The sequence below is a fragment of the Neolamprologus multifasciatus genome, chromosome 7, assembly GCF_963576455.1.
Source record: "Neolamprologus multifasciatus chromosome 7, fNeoMul1.2, whole genome shotgun sequence".
Classification (NCBI taxonomy): domain Eukaryota; kingdom Metazoa; phylum Chordata; class Actinopteri; order Cichliformes; family Cichlidae; genus Neolamprologus; species Neolamprologus multifasciatus.
Genome location: NC_140445.1, coordinates 10,380,853 through 10,402,436, shown reverse-complemented (window position 1 = coordinate 10,402,436; position 21,584 = coordinate 10,380,853). Strand labels below are relative to the sequence as shown.

At 39.5% G+C, this 21,584-nt stretch overlaps 1 protein-coding gene across 4 annotated transcripts in view; it reads right to left on the bottom strand.

Annotated features, from left to right (window-relative positions):
* LOC146513780 (myocyte-specific enhancer factor 2C-like) overlaps nucleotides 1-17,068 on the bottom strand; it is a 41,937-nt gene extending 24,869 nt beyond the window's left edge. The window contains exons 1-2 of one of the 4 annotated variants that reach the window (XM_085167148.1): nucleotides 16,825-17,068; nucleotides 11,252-11,362 (exon numbers count right to left, since the gene is read on the bottom strand). The gene's annotated coding sequence lies outside the window, so the exon portion shown is untranslated. The other 3 variants (XM_085167152.1, XM_085167149.1, XM_085167150.1) reach the window with 3 other exon arrangements.
* Between the last annotated feature and the right edge of the window lie 4,516 nt (nucleotides 17,069-21,584).

The window sequence follows — 21,584 nt, the reverse complement described above, 5'->3', positions numbered from 1 at the left end:
GAACACCCCACCTAGGGTGGTTGAAAATTACTGAGCTAAGATACTGTGGGACTTCCAGATACAAACAGACTAACAAAATGGTGGTGGCTAACCAACTGAATATAGTAGTGGTAGACAAGCAGAGGAAGATGGCCGTAGTGATAGACGTAGAGATACCGAATGATGGCATCTTCTGAACAAGGAACATTTGAAGCTGAAGAAGTACCAAGGGCTCAGAGAAGAGCTCAAGAAGATGTGGAGGGAGAAGGTAACAGTGGTCCTAGTGGTCATCGGAGCACTAGGTGCAGTGACTCCCAAGCTAGGTGAGTGGCTCCAGCAGATCCTAGGAACAACATCCAAGAGCTCTGTCCAGAAGAGCGCAGTCCTAGGAACAGCTAAGGACCCTCCCAGGTATCTGGTAGAGGATCTGAGCTTGAGAGATAGACCGCCTGCAGGGGCAAGAGGTGAGTATACGTCAATGGACACTGTACTGGGGACTATTTTTCAGCTTAACCAATCTAAAAATAAAAACAGAAGGTTCTGAACCTTAATTACCTATGAAAACTACTTCTCATTTCAGCCCTGGTGTTCACATCTCTACTTGTTTTCATGTTACACAATCTAAAGAACAAAGATTGACTGCACTCTGAGAAGATCCATCCAAATAATAATTACTACCAAAACACTCTTGTATAGTGTGTTAGTTCACACTAAATGTGTGAGCTGAATCAGTCTGCCATGTCACAAATAACACATAAATAATCCATAAAACAACAACCAGTCGCTCAATGTGACCACTGAGAATTCAGTAACAGGAGGGAAAGGCAGCATTACTTTAAATGATTAAAGCTGAAACTGCAGTGCTGGCTTTAGTGGTTTGTTCATATTGATCACGACGCTTCTGCACTCGTCATGTGCTTCAAAACCCCTCAGTGGTTCATACTGTGTGCCCGAGTTATAAAAGCAAGAACAATGAGTAAGAAGACATTTTTCAATGTTTTGTGTTTGCAGCAGATGGCCGCCACTGCCTCAGCCATACTCTGCCAGAGGTCTTCCTGTTAAAAGGGACTTTGCCCTCACCCAGTGTTTGATCATAAGGTATCACCTGATCTCATGGGGTTCACTCTTAAATAGATGCCAAAGTGTAACTTTTTTCATGGTAAATTTACTAATTTTTATATACTGTACACATTTTCTGCTCTCAAGAAGCACTCAAAGCACTTTATACAGCATACCTCATTCACCCATTCATACAAGCACTTTTTTCTATCTAACTTTCACACACATTCACACTCCAATGCATGCATCTAAGAGCAACTTGGGGTTAGTATCTTGCCCAAGTCTGGCATGCAGACTGAAGCAGCCAGGGATCAAGCCACCAATTTTCCAATTAGTAGATGACCAGTTCTACCTCATGAGCTACAGCCACACAGAAAAGGCTTCTTCCTTTGTAGACAGAGAAACAAACTTCTCCGCCTCAGTTCTCACTTATACAATGGAGGAAAAACTTACACTGTGTAATTTCCTTTACCTCGTCCCCATTACTGTCTACTTTTTTGTTGTTGTGTCAAAAACAAACAGACAGCTCATAGAATAGAATAGAATAGAATTCAACTTTATTGTCATTGCACATGTCACAAGTACAAGGCAACAAAATGCAGTTTGCATCCATCCAGAAGTGCTTTAGCCATGATATAGATACATTACAAAATATATATTAGCAATAATATGGGTATATATATATATATATATATATATATATATATATATATATATATATATTACAGAAATGGGTCTATTATGGGCAGTGTTGGGTAAGTTACTTTAAATTAGTAACTTAGTTACATTACTAGTTACTTCTATCAAAAGTAACTCAGTTACTTCAAGTTACTCGTTACTTTCAGAGTAACTAGTTACTAGGGAAAGTAACTTTGGTTTTACTCAGAATTCTCTTGTTAATGTGTTGCTTCCGTAACTGGATACCCAGCAAGATTGCCAGTCTTCTAGCTTGCTTACTTGCCACAAGTGCACTGTGCCACCTACCAATAGAAAGGAAAAAATAATGTGCACATTTCCACGAGAGAAATCCCACGCCTGATTCTATCCTAGCCTGCTTTTTACATCCAACACAAAAACTGCAGTCATGGTGTTTTCGATTGTACTCAGAACTCGGAAATTCTGCCTTCTGAATATGAAGATGTAGGTAACACCAGACTGCAGATGAGCTGCATACAGGGCTGGACTGGGACAAAAAAAATCGTCCCGGGCATTTTGGCTAGAGACCGGCCCACCATTATAGGAAAAATCATAAAGCCTTTGAATGAAAATAAACACTGTTGTGACAGTGATGTACACTGTTCTGATGGTGTGTATATATATATATATATATATATATATATATATATATATATATATATATATATATCAATCGTTTGTTGTAAGACTCAGATAATTATTTTTTTTTAAAGTGAGACATTTTAAATAAGAATAAGAAAAGTATTTCCTTGTGCCCCCCTTTCCCTTTTAATGCCCTACATGGAACCCTGGCAACACTTTGCTAGACCCGCCCCTCCACAGTTACCAGCTGTCATCTCCTGGTTTTATCTTCATGTTTCCCTCTCACCACATATTCAAACCGATATCATGACCAGCAGGTTTACAGCTGTGGCTCCAGCAAACATCAGCTGATACTTAATTAATATTAAATAAATTCTAACAACAGCTGATCAAGCTTAAAAGTGCTGCTGTTGTTTACCGTGACATCCGCTGGTTTCCTCTTTCTGGCGCAAAGTGGGCGATAAATAAACAAGAGAGAAAAGCCGATCAGCTGATCATTGATCAGTTTCATGATTGAAGTAGAAACAGGAGAGGGAGGGTGAGAGGATGAGAGAAGAAGAGGCAGCTGTGCAGCGTAAACACAGAATAACTCCAACTTTGTGTCTTTTTCATTGTAGCTGAAGTCCGGGACAAACTGTGTTCCTTTTCAGCTCACCCACCCAGCTGTATAGAAACTCCGGCATGCTAGCTAGCAAGCAGTACGAAAAAGTCAGCATAACGAAAATAAACTCCACCTAAACTTGGTTCATATCTGACCCAGATGGACTGCAGGTTATAACTTCTTACCTAAAGTTCAGTTCACCTGACACTCTCGGACCAGCGGCCGCTTCGGGTCTCTCCTCTTGCCTCCCTTTTCCTTCATCCACCTGCTGGCTTCCACCACTTGCTAATGTTATTGAATCTGTGGAAGCTCCGCGATAGCCACCACACGAAGTAACGAATAACGAGCCTATCTAAATCCCAGTAACGAGTAACGCGTTCCTGGTTTTGGCATAATAACTAGTTATCGTGCGCGTTACCACAATAATAACGTAGTTACTGTAACGCGTTACTTAATAACGCGTTACTTAATAACGCGTTAGTCCCAACACTGATTATGGGTATGTTACAATGTACACGGTAAGAAGGTATGTTATGAATATGCTATAACTGAAAGTATGTACAGGCTGTAGTGGGTATACAAGCTATGTACAGGCTATGAACAGGATATAAATATAGAGCTATACAGAAATATGCAAGCTATAAACAGTTGTAAACAGTTGTAGAATTATAATTATCGTATTGTACAGAATGATTGTTCATGACATGAAGCCCCATAGTTGTTGTTGGTATTGCCACAACAAATGACCAAAATTAAGCAGTTATTTTACAGTATCAAAATCGTCTGCAGCAAGTGGCAGCATGCCGACTAAAGAGCATTACATGAATATCTAGTGTGTGAGTCATCCTGCCTGTGAGCCTTCCTCATTTTAGGACATTACAAGGAACAACATGGTTTAAATTTAGGGCCTCACAGGCGAGCACAGTCAGCATATTGTAGGGAATTTTAGGCCAAATGGAGATGTAAGCTGGTGAAGGAAGATTGCGTAAAACAATAAAAATCAGTATGTGGGCACTTGTCTGCCAGTGATTTAACGCAGAGTTTGATCTTTTCTTGGATGACGGCAAATCTACACCCAGCTCACACTCCACACGCCCACATGCACGAACCTCCCAGGTATTTTTAGACTCGTTTTAAAACAGGATTCCAAAAATACAAGAATGAACTTTTTACCCTGAACAACAATACGGCTGGTTTTTGGTTCGCAGACAGAGGAACAACTGTTAAACAAAGGAAAAGATGAAAATCAGCCGTCTCACGCAGCCCTCAGCTGCTCCCTCGGCAATTATTTTCCTACACACCAAACCTCACAGACAGAGTGTGGCTGTGTGTATGTGATTGCCTATGTGCTGTACATTTTTTCTGTGTGCGTGTGCCTTGTTACATAGGAACGGCTAATGGCTGACATGCGGCAATGCCCTTGTATTTCTTGGCAGGACACCGCATGTCTCTATATAGAGACATAGAGCCAGAGAGGGTGGGGGTGGGTGGAGACTGCGGGTGTGAGGGGTCTGACAGATACAGGATGTGGATGGGGAATTCTGAATGGTCCCATGTGATCACTGCCTTCAGTGAGTCTAATGTTGAGTGTTTTTAGATCAACCTGGAATCATTTGAAAAGCAGCAGCTACAGAGTGAGCAGAACTAAGGGTGCTGGAATCAACATGCAATGAATCAAATGTGTCATGCGAGAAGACTGCATGAGTGTTATTTCTGCTAATACCACCTGCTGTGATCAGTCTTCTCTCAGTAACAGGCAGTGATGGGAATAGCGGCGTTACAAGTAACGGCGTTATTAACGGCGTTACTTTTTTCAGTAACGAGTAATCTAACTAATTACTATTTGTATCTTTACAACGCTGTTACCGTCACTAACAAGAAAATGTCTATTTTTCAACAGACGGTTGAAGCTGTGTTCAGCTTATCGCATCTTATATCAGCTGCACGGAAGTAGCTGTAAGTAATCTGGGCGCTGCAGCTTTAAGCAGCTGCGCGCGCTCCCGCAGGTGGCAGTCACTTTTGGCACAACACCTGGAGTTAAGGGGGCAAAACATCGCTTGAGTGCTGCTTTTTGACTGAGGAACAATAAAGTAGTCGTGGTAAGCCAATCACATGACCACTTCAAGATGACAAAGTAACAAGGTGACATATACCAGTTTTTAAATTGTGTTGATTCAGTCATGATAAACAATATATATGCGGCGTTTTTTCCTCAATAGTTTTGTCACATTTACTAGGACAGCGCTAGCAAGTACTCTCTGTTTATGACCAAAAAACAAGAAACAAAACAAAACAAAAAACAGCCCGTTCATGTTGGTGGAAAAAGGCACCATGTCGACCAATCAAAAAATGATATCGCACCATGACATTTGTCTGTGAAGGTTCTCAGTCATCCAGGTCATCGTAGTCAAAGGAGCTTGCAAAGAAAAGCGTCTGGACTTCTTTAAGTTGCTTGAAGACGTTTCACCTCTCATCCGAGAAGCTTCTTCAGTTCTAAGGTCAAATGGTGGGGAGTCCCAGATTTAAACCTAGTGGGAGTGTCCCCCCAAAGAGGGACAAAAGGACCCCCTGATGATCCTCTAATCGCCTGAGCCAAGGTGTGAAACTGGGTGTGGGTCCCAATCAGCCAGGGTTTCGGGCGAGCTTATTGTGAATCCTGGCCCCACCTTATCATGTGAATTCCTGAAGTCAGATGGCCCAGGATGTGAGTGGGCGTTAAGGCGTCTGGGGAGGGAGCTCAAAACTGGATTATAGATGGCAGACAGTTGGTGTTGTAAACCACCGCCTCTGTTCAAAGATGGTCGCGCACAGTGGACATAGATGGCTTCTTTCACTCCTCTTTCAAACCATCTGTCCTCTCTGTCCAAAATGTGAACATTGGCATCCTCGAAAGAGTGACCTTTATCCTTAAAATGCAGATGGACTGCTGAGTCTTGTCCTGTGGAGGTGGCTCTTCTATGTTGTGCCATTTGGTTGTGAAGTGGCTGTTTGGTATCTCCAATGTAGAGGTCTGGGCATTCCTCGCTGCACTGTACAGCATACACCACATTGTTAAGTTTGTGTTTAGGAGTTTTGTCTTTCGGGTGAACCAATTTTTGTCTGTGCGTGTTGCTGGGTCTGAAATGCACCGGGATGTCATGCTTGGAGAAAACTCTCCTGAGTTTTTCTGATACACCGGCTACATAGGGGATGGCAGTGTTGTTGGGTCTGTCCTTCTTATCCTCCCTCGCTGGTGTCTGATCTTCTTTTCTGTGCCTCTTTGCTGACTTTATGAATGCCCAATTAGGAAAACCGCATGTTTTGAGTGCTTCCTTTACATGTGTGTGTTCCTTCTTTTTTCCTTCAGGCTTAGAGGGAACATGTTCTGCCCGGTGGTGTAGGGTCCTAATTACTCCAAGTTTGTGTTCCAGAGGGTGATGGGAGTCAAATAGGAGGTACTGGTCCGTGTGTGTGGGCTTCCGGTAAACTTCGATGTTGAGGTTGCCATTCTCTTCAATGTGCACAGCGCAGTCCAGGAAAGGCAAACAGTCGTCCTTTGTGTCTTCCCTGGTGAACTTGATGTTTTTATCCACGGCGTGAATGTGCGCAGTGGAGGATTGTACTTCTTGTGTCTTGATTTTGACCCAGGTGTCGTCTACATATCTGTACCAGTGGCTGGGTACTCTCCCTTTAAAAGAGCCAATTGAGCCAATGACATTTGGTTGTTTAGGAAGAGGGGGAAGTTTTAGGAGTGACGGCAACAGAGAGAGACAGAGAGAGTTTTGAAATGTGAGAGATTTGTGACGTTTAGCATGTTTGGAGTGTGTAGTTAATGTGTTGTCTTGTGTAGTTAGTGTGTAGTGTTGTGGATGGTTTTGTGTTGTGTGTCAGAACAATGAGGCGACTGCTGAATGAAAAAAGGAGTGATACACCTGCTGCTGTCAGACCTGCAGGTATCAGGCTGTGATGTTCTCCTTTATAGTGGACAGAAATTATTTTTTTGGAGTGGCACAAATAATTTGTGTGACATCTTATTGAATGCAGAACAGCTGATGGTTATCTAAATAGTTTGAAGGTTATTTAAAAAAAAGGGTAAAAGGTAAATGGATGCAAATAACTTTGTTGTTTGCAAAACTTGCGCATATGATTTTAAAATTTATATTTATATTTGAATTTAAAGTTATGAAATATTATTCAATAAACATGTTTGTGGTTGTTACAGTAAAAAATATAACTTTTTCTACTCAGATTTTATGTTTTTTGTCTGATTTTAGATCAATTGTGTTAAGACAGTATGTCAAAATGAAAACACAACTGTAAATTCAGACACGTGAGGTTGTGCTGAAAAGAATGATACCAAACAAGGCAAAGTAAATAGTTTTTAAAGGTGAAATGCAGAGGTCAAATCAAAAGTAGTTAAAAAATGGCCAATTATACCCTGGACCCCATGGTTAAACATTTTTTTAAAGTAACGCAATAGTTACTTTTCAAGTAATTAATTACTTTTAGAATCTTGTAACTCAGTTACTAACTCAGTTACTTATTTGAAGAAGTAACTAGTAACTATAATTAATTACTTTTTCAAAGTAACTTTCCCAACACTGGTAACAGGTACTGCAGTTCTCTGGATTTGTCCATGTTTTACTAAATGGGTATCAACAAAAGTCACAAAATGTGATTTTCCGCTACAAGCCACAAAGCTTGAAATTAGCTGTAAGCATAGAAAATATTTAATCTCAGGTCTAGATGGGAATTTTCTGATATTTCTTGACTGCAAACAGTTTTCTCAGCGTTTTCGCAGCAAACAAACTCCATTTAAGCTACAGTACAGACACAACAAACAGCAGGCAGACTTAACAACTAGCTGGTGGACACAGTGAGGCATAGGACAGCAGTAAATCATGCCGGAAATCTGACTCCATCCCAGGCATCCCAGTTCACAAGAACCACCAGACATCAGGAACAGGAGCAAATCACACCTGATGAGTTCCAGTTCCAGAACTGGTTCTGAATGTGTGGACTCGTTCCTGCTAGCAACACTCCTCAAGGTAGAGAGAAACAATTGTTTAGACCTCTGCTAAATTGTTCCTAACAGGTTGATTACCTGTGAAGGTGATGACCAAAAAAAGAGCTAAAAGACAGTGAACACTCCAAATAGAGCATCAGTTTACTCAGCTTATCGAGACACTGCTAGTTAAGAAACTTTGAAGATGATTTTTATTATGAGGTGATATTGTCTGAAAGTTATTGTAGAAGATAACACTGGCAACTTAACTGATTTAGTACAAATATACTGTTGCTAAGTTGACAGACCCAGTGATAACACATTGTAATGGTGGTGCAAAGATCAACAAGTATTTATGGTTGTGTAGCCATGTGATAATTATTAAATATCTCAGTAACACACAGCACACAGTAGTTTTTTTTTTTAATGGTGTGCACTCAAAACACATTTTTGGAGCAAAAGAACCCATTTAATGAACTCTCACTTGATTTCTCCCTGCTGGATTTTAATCTTAATTGACGTTCTGGATTTTAATGACCATAAAAACGTGATAACTTGGATACTATTATGATGATTTTTTTGTATTTTGTTCTATAAAGCACCCATTTTGTCTTTGACAGCGTTTTCTTTATAGGGTGCACTTTTACACTGAAGTTTGGTAACCTGATCTTCTTTGGAGATGACCTCTCTGGGGGATTTATCCTGGAAGAACCAGGATATAAATGAAAATTCAGAGAGAATGTTTAACCCCCAAAAGATAAAAATGTTACTTTAGTGTTTTTTACAGCATTTCTGAGCTCACACTTTAAAAAACCTACAATCAAGTTTAGCTGTTTTGTGTTTGCACTTTGACAAAAACACATGAAGCTACAGAAGAAGTGGATGTCTCATCACTCTTAGAGGACCTACTGCTAATAAACAGAACTCGCTGAGAAAAGTCCAGTGCATTTTATTTTGAAAGCCTACTTTCCGTAAACCAGCTGGCTCCACCCAGCTCTGTCTCACAGAAACACTGATAAGGGACCTACTATTGTACACTTAAACATCCAGGCTGTTCTGTCCAGCGGTGGCATTAAGAAATCATTTCAGACCTCGGGCGTTTTGATACCTCTGTACAATACTTTGTTCAATTTTCTACCTACTGTGGAAGTGGACATTAAAAAAATGTTGGAAGACTTTTACTATTGGCAAATTTGAACTTTGGGAGGAAAGCAACCTCATGAGTACTGCACACAGCAGGCTAACAGCTGGTGTGTGGTGTGGGAGAGCTGTGCAATATGCTTCAAAAGTGCAAAAAGCATATTGGTTATGTTTGGGTGCCTGATACGAGGCAGAGCAATATGATAGCAAAGTTCAAAGTCTCTCATAAACTTTTACCAACAAATAAGTATGCAAGGCTAAACTACTGATTAAAGTTCCTTTTAAGGCTTCAGATATAGACATGTGTAACCTGATCTAATACATGGGGTTTGGTTAGGGACATCCCTCTATAAGCAGCAGATGAGTCACTTTGTGGCACAGACACTAAAACACATGCTCAGCATAAGGGAATGACATCATACAGACATTTGCAGCATCTTTAAAGGGTTTTACATTTATCTGTGCAAAGCTGTGATGAACTGGAGTGCAAGTAAATGTCGTTGTTGTTGGAAGACACAAATTTTGGCAGGTATAACAGCTGAATACACCCGTGGCTTTCTTTCTACAATGGAAATCAAATATTTATGGGACCATATCTGTTGCAGAAGGTCCCATAAATGTGTGGCACTTGTAGGTTGCTTTGCTTTCACTCTTATGTCCAGTTCATCTCAAACCAGCTTGATGGGGTTTTGCTGGCCCGAGACCATCACAATTACTCCTCCATGTTTGACAGTTGATGCCACACACTGTATAACCATGCTTTTGCCTACTGGACATTATACAAAGATGCTGTGTGATGAACTAAAGATTTGAAATTTTGATTCATCAGTCCATAATACCTTCTTCCAGTTTTCAGTAGACCAATGGCGGTACCATTTCAAGCTATTCATTGGACTTGAACAACTTGAACTGCAATAAATAACTGAAAAAATGGGGTGTTCTAAAACTTTTGACCGGTAGTGTATATATTTCAACACTTCGTATTATTTAATTTAGTTTAGTCAGTTACTGTTCTTACTTTCTTAGAGCAACTCTGACCACATCATTTCCTCAGGGATTAATAAATTATTCTGATTCTGGATCTCAGAATACTACATAGATATAATGGGGAACACATCAGGCTTGTGTATGGCTGCGTGCCCTATTATAAATGTATATTATTAGCTGGGACCACAACTTCATTTAGGTTTGACAGTGTTTCTAGTAGAATTTAAGTAAAAAGGGGGTGGGGGACACCCTGTGACCACCTCTGTACATGCCCCCTGGATGCATGCTGTATGTTTTGTCTCTGTTAATCTCACCAATGTAATTCTAAAAGTTGCTATGAGCAATATATATATATATATATATATATATATATATATATATATATATATATATATATATATATCCCTCTCTCTCTCTCTCTCTCTCTCTCTCTCTCTATATATATATATATATATATATATATATATATATATATATATATATATATATGATGCCTGCTTTCCAAATTTAAATATGATTATTTTTTTAAACTTTCAGTGATTATACTGTCATTTTTTTTACACAACAATTTTAGATCCTTAACTGGTGAACGAGATCACCTGAGAAGATGCAGTACAGACATATAACTTCAACTATTATTTATTTATCAAGATTCTTGTCATAGTGGCTACAGCTGGTCAGTTTCTGGGTTACACAGCTTCAGCCTTTAATAGTGGTCACTTACAACAAACCTGCCTCATCAGGAATTCATCCCGTCCAGATAAGCACCTCGATAAGCAGGCGGATAAATAAGTACAGTGGTTTCCATCAGCTGCAAACTTTCTCCAAGCACTCACTCCAGCTGTCTTACCTGCGCTGCTGCAGCACAGCGGAAACATTCCTGAGGCGGAGCGGCGACGGTACAGGAAAGGTCCCGAGTGACTCCACCAGTCTGAACCGGAGGGCAAGTCGAGTACCGATCCGAATAAACTACGCGATAGTACGACCAAGCCGGACAAAATAAAGACAATTAAATTAAGTTAGCAGGGAGCAGACACCGGAATACAAGTTGTCCGGAAACCGGCGAGCCTCCTCTGACTGTGGAATCCGATGTGCAGACAGAAAAGGATAACCCGCTGCTGTTTGCTTCCTCTTGTTTATTTGTCAAATGCCGTGTCAAGCCAGCATCGCGCGCGCACACACACACACAAAGCGCATTGGTACCGTGAGGTGAACCAGCTTACCTCCACGCTCACTCCCGCATGTCTAATTATTTGTGACTTCCCTCCGTCCAGCGGATCACTCCATCGGTGAGTCTCCTCCTAGAGCACGCGCTTCTGACTGTCAACGAGCACCTGGACGTCAGGAGGCGGCATCGTCACGCGGGCACACACAAACACACACACACAGAGGCAGAAACACAAAAATGAAATAAACGAAACTTGCGAGGGAAAACAACGAGATATATTGGTTAAATAAAATAAATGTGTAACTAGATTCTAGTTACCCAATCTAGACTGAAGAGACACAGTCTAGATTGTTTCTTGATTATTTCCATTTGAATTCATACTTTCAACAGGTCTACAAACACGGGAACACACTCTTTACTCTTGTTCAGGCTCACTACTGTCTCTCTGTGGAAACTACTGAAAAGTGCACCAATTCTCTGCAAATGGTACTCATGATGAGTGGTTGTTGATTAGTGGTCATGACAATTTACATATTAATGATCAGGAAATTGGCCTCACAGTCCATTGTTCGTCAGTGGTGCTAGTTTCAGTCATTATGTAAATGGACTGTTTATAATGTTGAGGAAACCTGCAGTCATTTGCAGTGTTGGGACTAACGCGTTATTAAGTAACGCGTTACAGTAACTACGTTATTATTGTGGTAACGCGCACGATAACTAGTTATTATGCCAAAACCAGGAACGCGTTACTCGTTACTGGGATTTAGATAGGCTCGTTATTCGTTACTTCGTGTGGTGGCTATCGCGGAGCTTCCACAGATTCAATAACATTAGCAAGTGGTGGAAGCCAGCAGGTGGATGAAGGAAAAGGGAGGCAAGAGGAGAGACCCGAAGCGGCCGCTGGTCCGAGAGTGTCAGGTGAACTGAACTTTAGGTAAGAAGTTATAACCTGCAGTCCATCTGGGTCAGATATGAACCAAGTTTAGGTGGAGTTTATTTTCGTTATGCTGACTTTTTCGTACTGCTTGCTAGCTAGCATGCCGGAGTTTCTATACAGCTGGGTGGGTGAGCTGAAAAGGAACACAGTTTGTCCCGGACTTCAGCTACAATGAAAAAGACACAAAGTTGGAGTTATTCTGTGTTTACGCTGCACAGCTGCCTCTTCTTCTCTCATCCTCTCACCCTCCCTCTCCTGTTTCTACTTCAATCATGAAACTGATCAATGATCAGCTGATCGGCTTTTCTCTCTTGTTTATTTATCGCCCACTTTGCGCCAGAAAGAGGAAACCAGCGGATGTCACGGTAAACAACAGCAGCACTTTTAAGCTTGATCAGCTGTTGTTAGAATTTATTTAATATTAATTAAGTATCAGCTGATGTTTGCTGGAGCCACAGCTGTAAACCTGCTGGTCATGATATCGGTTTGAATATGTGGTGAGAGGGAAACATGAAGATAAAACCAGGAGATGACAGCTGGTAACTGTGGAGGGGCGGGTCTAGCAAAGTGTTGCCAGGGTTCCATGTAGGGCATTAAAAGGGAAAGGGGGGCACAAGGAAATACTTTTCTTATTCTTATTTAAAATGTCTCACTTTAAAAAAAAATAATTATCTGAGTCTTACAACAAACGATTGATATATATATATATATATATATATATATATATATATATATATATATATATATATATATATATATATACACCATCAGAACAGTGTACATCACTGTCACAACAGTGTTTATTTTCATTCAAAGGCTTTATGATTTTTCCTATAATGGTGGGCCGGTCTCTAGCCAAAATGCCCGGGACGATTTTTTTTGTCCCAGTCCAGCCCTGTATGCAGCTCATCTGCAGTCTGGTGTTACCTACATCTTCATATTCAGAAGGCAGAATTTCCGAGTTCTGAGTACAATCGAAAACACCATGACTGCAGTTTTTGTGTTGGATGTAAAAAGCAGGCTAGGATAGAATCAGGCGTGGGATTTCTCTCGTGGAAATGTGCACATTATTTTTTCCTTTCTATTGGTAGGTGGCACAGTGCACTTGTGGCAAGTAAGCAAGCTAGAAGACTGGCAATCTTGCTGGGTATCCAGTTACGGAAGCAACACATTAACAAGAGAATTCTGAGTAAAACCAAAGTTACTTTCCCTAGTAACTAGTTACTCTGAAAGTAACGAGTAACTTGAAGTAACTGAGTTACTTTTGATAGAAGTAACTAGTAATGTAACTAAGTTACTAATTTAAAGTAACTTACCCAACACTGGTCATTTGAGAATGAAGAAGTCAGTGAGTGATAAGACATTTCTCCCACTGAAAATGCTACGTCGAGATGAACAGAATCAACATTTGGGGGTTTCCTTGCCTGGGTGATGCAACAAGACAACTAAGTTAAGAATTTGAACTGTCAAAGACATAATATAATTTACACCTGTTAATTAGGCTTCACTTTTTGGTGATAGTTTCTGTTTTGTTTTCTTCACTTTCTGTCATAATTTATTAATTTCTCAAGAGTATTTTATGTGTTCACACTCATTTTCAGTGGAAGCTATAAATGTATGTTTGACAGCAACAAAGCTGACCTCGACTATAATTTTTCAGTGCTGCAGTTGTGATGAAACATGCCATGTTGTCACACTAACACACGAGTCCACAGACGACGTTGCAGCAAGTTGGTAAGAATGTAGCCTTTGTTGCTCATAGTGTGAACTTAACATTTAAGTGTCTTTATTTCAAAGGGAATTTATCTTCTGTCATCTATGTCCTGTTTCATTGGTGAATGCTTATATTTAACACTTGAACTCAAGGTATGTACAAGTATCACTGAGTAAAAAGCCAACACTTCAGGGTGCATTAAACACACATTTTTTTCTACTCTTGGATCTATATGATGCCATGCATCATATAGTGTGTGTAGATCTCTAATATGGTCTCCTCAAGAGCACTGACTCCTGGTCCACATGCTGTTCAGGTCTTTTGTTTATGAGGTGCAGCCAATCAGAAGAAAGTTGTTTAAAACAGAAGCTCAAGCTAAAACTGATGGATTCAGTCATGAACCTAAGCTCCACCAACACCCTGTATAAGGTTAATAAGGATTCTGTTGAACTATGATACAAAGCTACTCTAGTAGAGACTACTGGAGTAACTTTGCATCTAATAGGTCCCCTCACAAATGCTGACAGGATGACAAGTCAAAACATTTTACTGGAAAATCCCTTTGTGGAAATTTGTGTATTCCCCTTTTCATATGGAGAAAGTAAGTGGAAGACTTCTCAGAAATTAAGTCTATTTTATTTCCATGAAAGTACAGAAGAAGTGTCCGTTATATTTTTAAATATTTTATCTGTTATATTTTTAGATCTTTATTCCTGATGGCAACAATTTAATGTCATCATATGCTGAAATATGTGGCATATGTTGGTTATGTTTGCTTTGTACATATCACTAGGTAGCTGTTGCTGTGCAGGGTATAAATTTTAAAAAGTTAAAAGTGTTAAAAATGTAAAAGTCTTGGATAAATGCAGCATGTACAATATCACATATAATTATAAGATTATTTTTTATTTTTTTATGAAAACAGCTGGTCACAAACACTACTACATAACTTCTTTGAATGAACCCAAAGACACATGGCTTCTTCTACTTGGTTTAGTTGGATTTCACCATAAACAGATACATAATAGAGTGATGGTTTTATCTGCTTTAATTGTCATCAGCTTTCCTATTTTATCTGACAGGCAGCATAAACAGCTTTGGTGACACTTTCATCTGCCTGTCATCGGTCTATATATTAGCTGTGAACCACAGCCCATCATTCCACAATTTTCATTTATAAAACTTTATTTCTCTTGTGCATTACTCCCAATTTCTTATACTGTTTACATTTTCTTATTATTAGTTCTTCAGTCAGCTGTAGAGCCTTCAAACTTGTGCGCAAGGCGCTATATGAATAAAGTTTGATTGACAGATGATTTATTATGCATGTATGCATTAATGTATCCAGCTCATACTGTGAACAAATTTGAGATATGAAGGGAGAGGAGGACGTTATAGAAGAAGAAATCACATGTTGCCCAATTAGGCAACATGTCATTCGGTGTTCTAAAACCTTTGACTGGTAGTGTGTGTGTGCGTGTGTTAGATTCAAATTATTGTAGGGTCTTTACCTTGCAATATAAAGCGCCTTGAGGTGAGTGCTGTTGTGATTTTGTGTTATTTATACACATAAATAAATAAGTACATTAAATAAAATAAATAATATTACTCATCCTTAAGTTCTCCTTTACACTTTTTATACTATTATTCCTTTATGTTCAGTATTATCTGCAAAACTTTTCTTTAAAGTATCTTTATTTTGCCTTCATTTATATGAAGTAAATTTTTAAATGTATGTCAGTACTTAAATTTCAGCAACTTTCACTTATTTGGATTTTTTTTGTTGTACACGTTAATTTAAATAACAATATATACAGTTTGCACATTTCTGATCTATATAACAAGCACATACAAAAGCAGATACAGTTCAAAAACACACTGTGCAATTCACTCCGTGAGCAGTAAACACATACATACCAGCATCGAACCCCAGCCCATCAAACATCCTGAACAAAGAGCAATATTTACACTATATGTACGGGAGTGAGCGTGGAGGTAATATTTTTTGTATTAACACTGAATCAAATGAGCCTCACTTGAATGGCCAACACAATGCAAATGATCATTGGTTTGGTTTAATAGAGCTCATCTATATATACGGTATGTCAGCACAAGTCTCTAGTAAAGACAAAACAAAATCCCGCAACGAGGCCTTTTTTCTATATTTTTGTCCACCAGAGAGCACCGAGGAGATTATGTTATTAACTGTGGTACGGTCTAGTTGATAACTTAATAAAAAAAAGATTTCATGACATAATTTAACATAAAATTATGTATAAAAAAACTGTAACGTGATTGTCAGATGAAACACTGGCAGTGATCATTACAATCAAAATAAATGTTTTCCACATATACAAAAATTGAATTTATAAAACATTGCTCTAGTAATAATTAAAGAGGAAATAGTATATAAAATAAGAAAAATTAGCATGTCTACTACCTTAACATGAAAATAAAATACTTCCACCTGTGAAAATACATACACAATTTCTATATTAGTTTATTTTCATTACATAACTTTTTGAAACAGACCATTTTGTGCTTTAATAAGAGATAAGATAAAACTTTATTAATCCCTCGGGTGGGTTCCTCTGGGAAATTTGTTTGTTAATACTAGAATTAGATACTTTTTTTTTTTTTTTTTTAAAAGTGGACCATTTAGCAACTAAAGCATTTTTTCAGGAGTGGATAGACATCAACAAAAAAAAAGACATAAAGAACAAAGTGACTTAAGATCAGTGTCAGTGTTCATATCTCATGGATATTTGTATTTAGCTCGTTAACAGCTTGTTTCTGCTGCCACCAAGTGGTCAAAAGTCTACCACTTCCACCTCAACTTTACTTATTGTCTTCAAAGTTAATATTTGTTTCCCGTGTAATAACAACGCTTTATCACCTTCTAAACAAGAGTGTTCTAGTTTAATTCAGTCATTCCATTTGTCCATTACTAACAGACATATTTCTCTCTCTAACTCACCAGTGCTTTTGGTTCAGTCTTCACCTGGAAGGTTCCCCAGCAGCTCCAGCTGTGGGTTTGCTCAGTCAATCCCTTGTATCAAACAAGAAAGGATTCTTTTTATAAAAGAAAAACAGAACTCAAACACGAGAAGAGATTTTAAGCCAGACCAGCTGGCTTAGAAGAAGGGGTACCCAGAACTGGGCAGTGTTTGGATCTGAGCTTTCTCTCTGCACTGAGCAGCAGATACCCCTCACACACTCAAACACCGCCCACTCCATTCCACCACCACACACAGTTGTACACACACACACACACCCAGTGACCCCCTATGTCCGAGCCAGCTGAGTGTATGTATCTGAAGGAGCAGGCTCACCTGTTGTTATCACTCATGGTATATTTAGATTTGCCACAGATGCTACCAGTGTGTGCGTGTGTGTGTGTGTGTGTGTGTGTGTGTGTGTGTGTGTGTGTGTGTGTGTGTGTGCTACAGAGACAGAAATGTGTTGCTGACACTCAGAAGCCTACATGGGCCGTGGTGTAAGAACCCTGGATTACTTCCCATAGACCATCGGCTCTACACATTACAGAGAGATAGAGAGAGTGATCAAACCTGTGAGCATGTCGTAGATATCAGCACTCCAAGCATCTGCAGCAGAGGATTAGGTCAGCTGTCCACTTCTGTCACTTCTGAGCAGAGGGAGGAAAGGGGACAAGCGTGTTCGGTTGAATTCCTTAGTCTATGAAACCATCAGACAAGGGTGCAGGCTGAGCGTCTGAAAACCCCAAAGACAACAGCCCTACTTGTTTCTAGACTGGAGACAACTATGCCAAAGCAGGTTAATTGAAATTTTAGATGGAAATTAGAGCTATCACAAAATCATACATTTACTAGTTGGTTCCATTACATTTAAAAACAACCACTGGTGATAAGAATTTGAATACTATAAAATCAATTAAAATATTATATGTACTCCTATTTTTCAACAGCCTGTCACACACACAATGTTAAACAGGCTGAATGATAACAATAGTGGTGACTAACATCATAGCAGGAACTCAGGGTTTGAGCTACACATTAGTATATACAACACTGGCCTAAATAATATTGTTTGGTACTACCATTAACATTAATAACTTTGTGATTGCTTCTGTATTGAGTAAATGACTGCAATTTCATCAAACAATGCGGTTTCTCTTTCTTATGTTCTCATGAGCCTGGAGTTCTGTCCGGTAGTTTGCAGCGTTTGTTGAGTGTGAGCATAAAGTTTAAACTTATATACTTGAAAATTCAACAGGCTGCTTATGTTGTCCCTGATATCCTTAATAAACACTAATGACCCAGGGATCTTGAAAGTCACACATACCCATGCGTCACATTGCCTCTCATTGTTTTACATGTGCTGTAATGTCTAATTAGAATCAGAATGAGAATCAATACTTTATTAATCTCTAAGGAAATTATGTGACTACAGTTCCTCTAAGACAATAAGAACGGTAACAGACTGAACTAAATTAAATAATAGAATATATATCCAATATATGTACAACATATAAAAAAAGTAGAAAAAGGTACAATATAAAGCCCCTTGAGGCGACTGTTGTTGTTGACACTGTATAAAATTAAACTGAATTGAGTATAAGTTCCATATATAAGTTACAAAATATAAGAAATAGCTCTAATATATACAAATAGCTCAATTACAATAATACAGAATATATATGACTGACATTTTACTGCAAACTGTACAACTTTGCTACTTGTTATTTTCACTTTAGAGGATGTGCAAAAGGGTGTAACTATTGCAGTGTGTACTGTACATTAGATAGAACTGTTGAACAGGGAAACTAGTGGAGATCGTTCAGTGGTGCCACTCAGTGTGTCACTGAACATGCTCCTGTGACTGGCCAGCAGGTCATGGAGTGGGTGAGAGGTATTCTCCAGCATTGTCTTTATCTTGGACAACATCCACCTCTGACACCATATTAAGGGTGTCCAACTCTATCCCCACAACGTTACTGGCCCTGCGGATCAGTTTATTGAGTCTGTTGGCATCTGCGACCCTCGACCTGCTGCCCCAGCATTCAGCGGCCTAGAGAATGGAACTGGCCACAAAAGACTCAGAGAAAATCCTGACCATTGTCCAAAAGATGTTAAAAGACCTCAACCATCTCAAAAAAAATATTCTATTCTTTTAAAAAAAAGCAAAAAACAAAAAATAAAAAAAACCCCACAATTTTGTTGAACACAATTTGACACTAAAAGGCTATTCTGTTCTATTCTATTCTATTCTATTCTATTCTAAAATAGAGGTAGCCTAGTTTATTGTCAGTGTGTACTCAAGATATTTATAGTCCTCCACATCAACCTCTTGGATTGAAAAAGGGGTCCACAATCAATTCTTTGATCTTTGTCATGTCGAGCTGCAGATGATTCAGCTCACACCACGTGATAAAGCAGTTAACCACAGTCAGTACCAAAGGTCTGTAATCCTGGCGGCCACTGGGACGTGGTGTCAGGAATGACTCAGATTCATCATGAAAAGTTTATGAAAGACTCCACAAAGCTGGAGGCAAAGGCCTTAAGGACACGGGGACTCACCTCTTTTGTTCCAGCAGACTTGCCTGAGTGGAATCTTCTCATTTGTCTCTGAACTTGTTCATGAATGAAAGTAAAAGGTGGGGAAGGAGTGTCAGGACTTTCACAGGAGGCTATGGTGCAATGTGGAGAGAGAGTGGTGTGGCTGTGGATTGCAGGCTGACTACAGGTAAGGCTACCTCCACTTTGTTCCCCACTCTGAAGGCCCCATTCTTGTCATTCAGGAGTGATTTGATGTCCTCTGTCATGTCCTTGTTATTTGAGTAACAATGGACAGTCCAAGCTAGGAAAATGGAGTCGATGTAGAAGGTTATCAGTGATACACTCAGTAAGCCCATTAATGTCCTGTGAGGTGAGGTTCACAGAGTGTCTCCCAGTCTGCAACCTCAAAACAGCTCTGCTGTTCTGCTAAGACCTCCTCTGACCACCTCCTAATACTCCTAGTGGTCACAGGCTCCCTCCCCACAATAGGCACATAGCAGGGGTACACCCCTGCTATGTACAGATAATGTACAGATAATCCTAAAAATGTTATTACTAGAGGCAAGTTTTATTTTTGTCCAACTACAACTTTTCTGTGTGCTTTATTGCAAAGTATGTGTCACTATAATAGAAAAGTCACTCCATCACTTTGCCAAATTCCAATAAAATGATCAAATGTATGGAAACTACAATGTTGTTAGGAGGATTTTTTTTTCTTTCAGTGCCATTGAGGGTCCACAGCAGTGTGGTTGGGTGAAGCTGGGATGTCGAGAGATGAAGTTACTGTGAAATCCATGAGCGTGTGAAAACGAATCCATCTTCACCCAGCTGCCAAGCATAGTCCACAATCCACTGCGTGTGTCAAGACATTCCCTCTTCATGTCTGTGTTTTCCTCCAGCTCCTCCATCAGCATTAACCATTTCTTTTATCTTATACAATACAATTTATGAAATACTTTATTGCAAAGAATTGCTGAACAACATAATACTTGTGACACTACTGTATGTAGGGTCATTAGTCTCAGAATCATACTCACTGTTTTAAAATCCAGTACTTGATTTATTAATAAGAGGTGGTTGGGGTGGATGGTGAATATATAAAGCATGCACAGCACAGATATTGTCTAACTCTCCACAGTTCCATCACAGTTCCAAAAGAGTTGAGATGAGTAGCAATGATTTTAGAATCTTATAAATCAATCTTTTATTCACAAATTCATTGTCCCATTTTTGGTTTCATGATGCTCCAAATGTTGTCAGTTGATGAAAGGTCTGGACTGCAGGCAGCCTAGTTCAGCACTCGGACTCTTCTACTACAAAGCCACGCTGGTGAACTTCTGCCCATCGTTACTTCTCTGAAACTCCAAGATGCTCTTTTTATACCCAATTATGCTACTGACCTATCACCAATTATTTAATTAAATAGTTGCAAAATTGTCCTCCTTTTTAGTACCATTTACTTAGCATGCATATCTCTGGGAAGAAACCTGACTGCCTGAAGGAAGTCCACACAAAGAGAATACAAACTCCATGCAGAAATGTCCCAGCCAGGACTAGAACCGTATTATATCGCATCGCAGGAGAATCATAAATGCCATTTATTCCAATAGTCCAGAACAACCAACTGTTCATAAAAAAGATTTGTGAGTTTTCCCGACTTGTGAGTTGAGGTAGAAAAGTCATAGAAACAAAACAAATAAATAAAAAGGAATTGAAAAGGCCCAACTTTTTATTTGAAGGTGAACAGTCTGTTTCTGGTTTCCCTGTGTCACTGTCGCTCAGTAAGCTGTTTGCAAGTGTGTGTAAAAAGGAGGAGTTGGTGCTCGGCAGTTTGGATGGCAGTGATTTTTATTTATTTTTTAGCTCAGTATGTGCAGCTTTTCAGCCTTCTGCTCCAGCTCGGCTCACACCACAGGGCTCGAACCTCCAGGCCCCAGCAGGTACTGAAATGGGGAAGGTGTGGTTAGCATGACAGGTATCAGCTGTGCCAGCCAGCCTTCCTTTTAAGACCATTAAAAAAACAATTTTGTGAATTCATGGCCTTCACAAGTGCAAAAAACATAACAAAAATATTGTCTCAAGGGCCATTACTTGGTTTTGGCTCTCTCAGTGGTATATTATCACTTTATGTTCCTGTTACAATGCAGGAACATGGCCTCCCTCTTCCTTCTGCTGGGGTGAGCGCATGGTTGTCAACGAG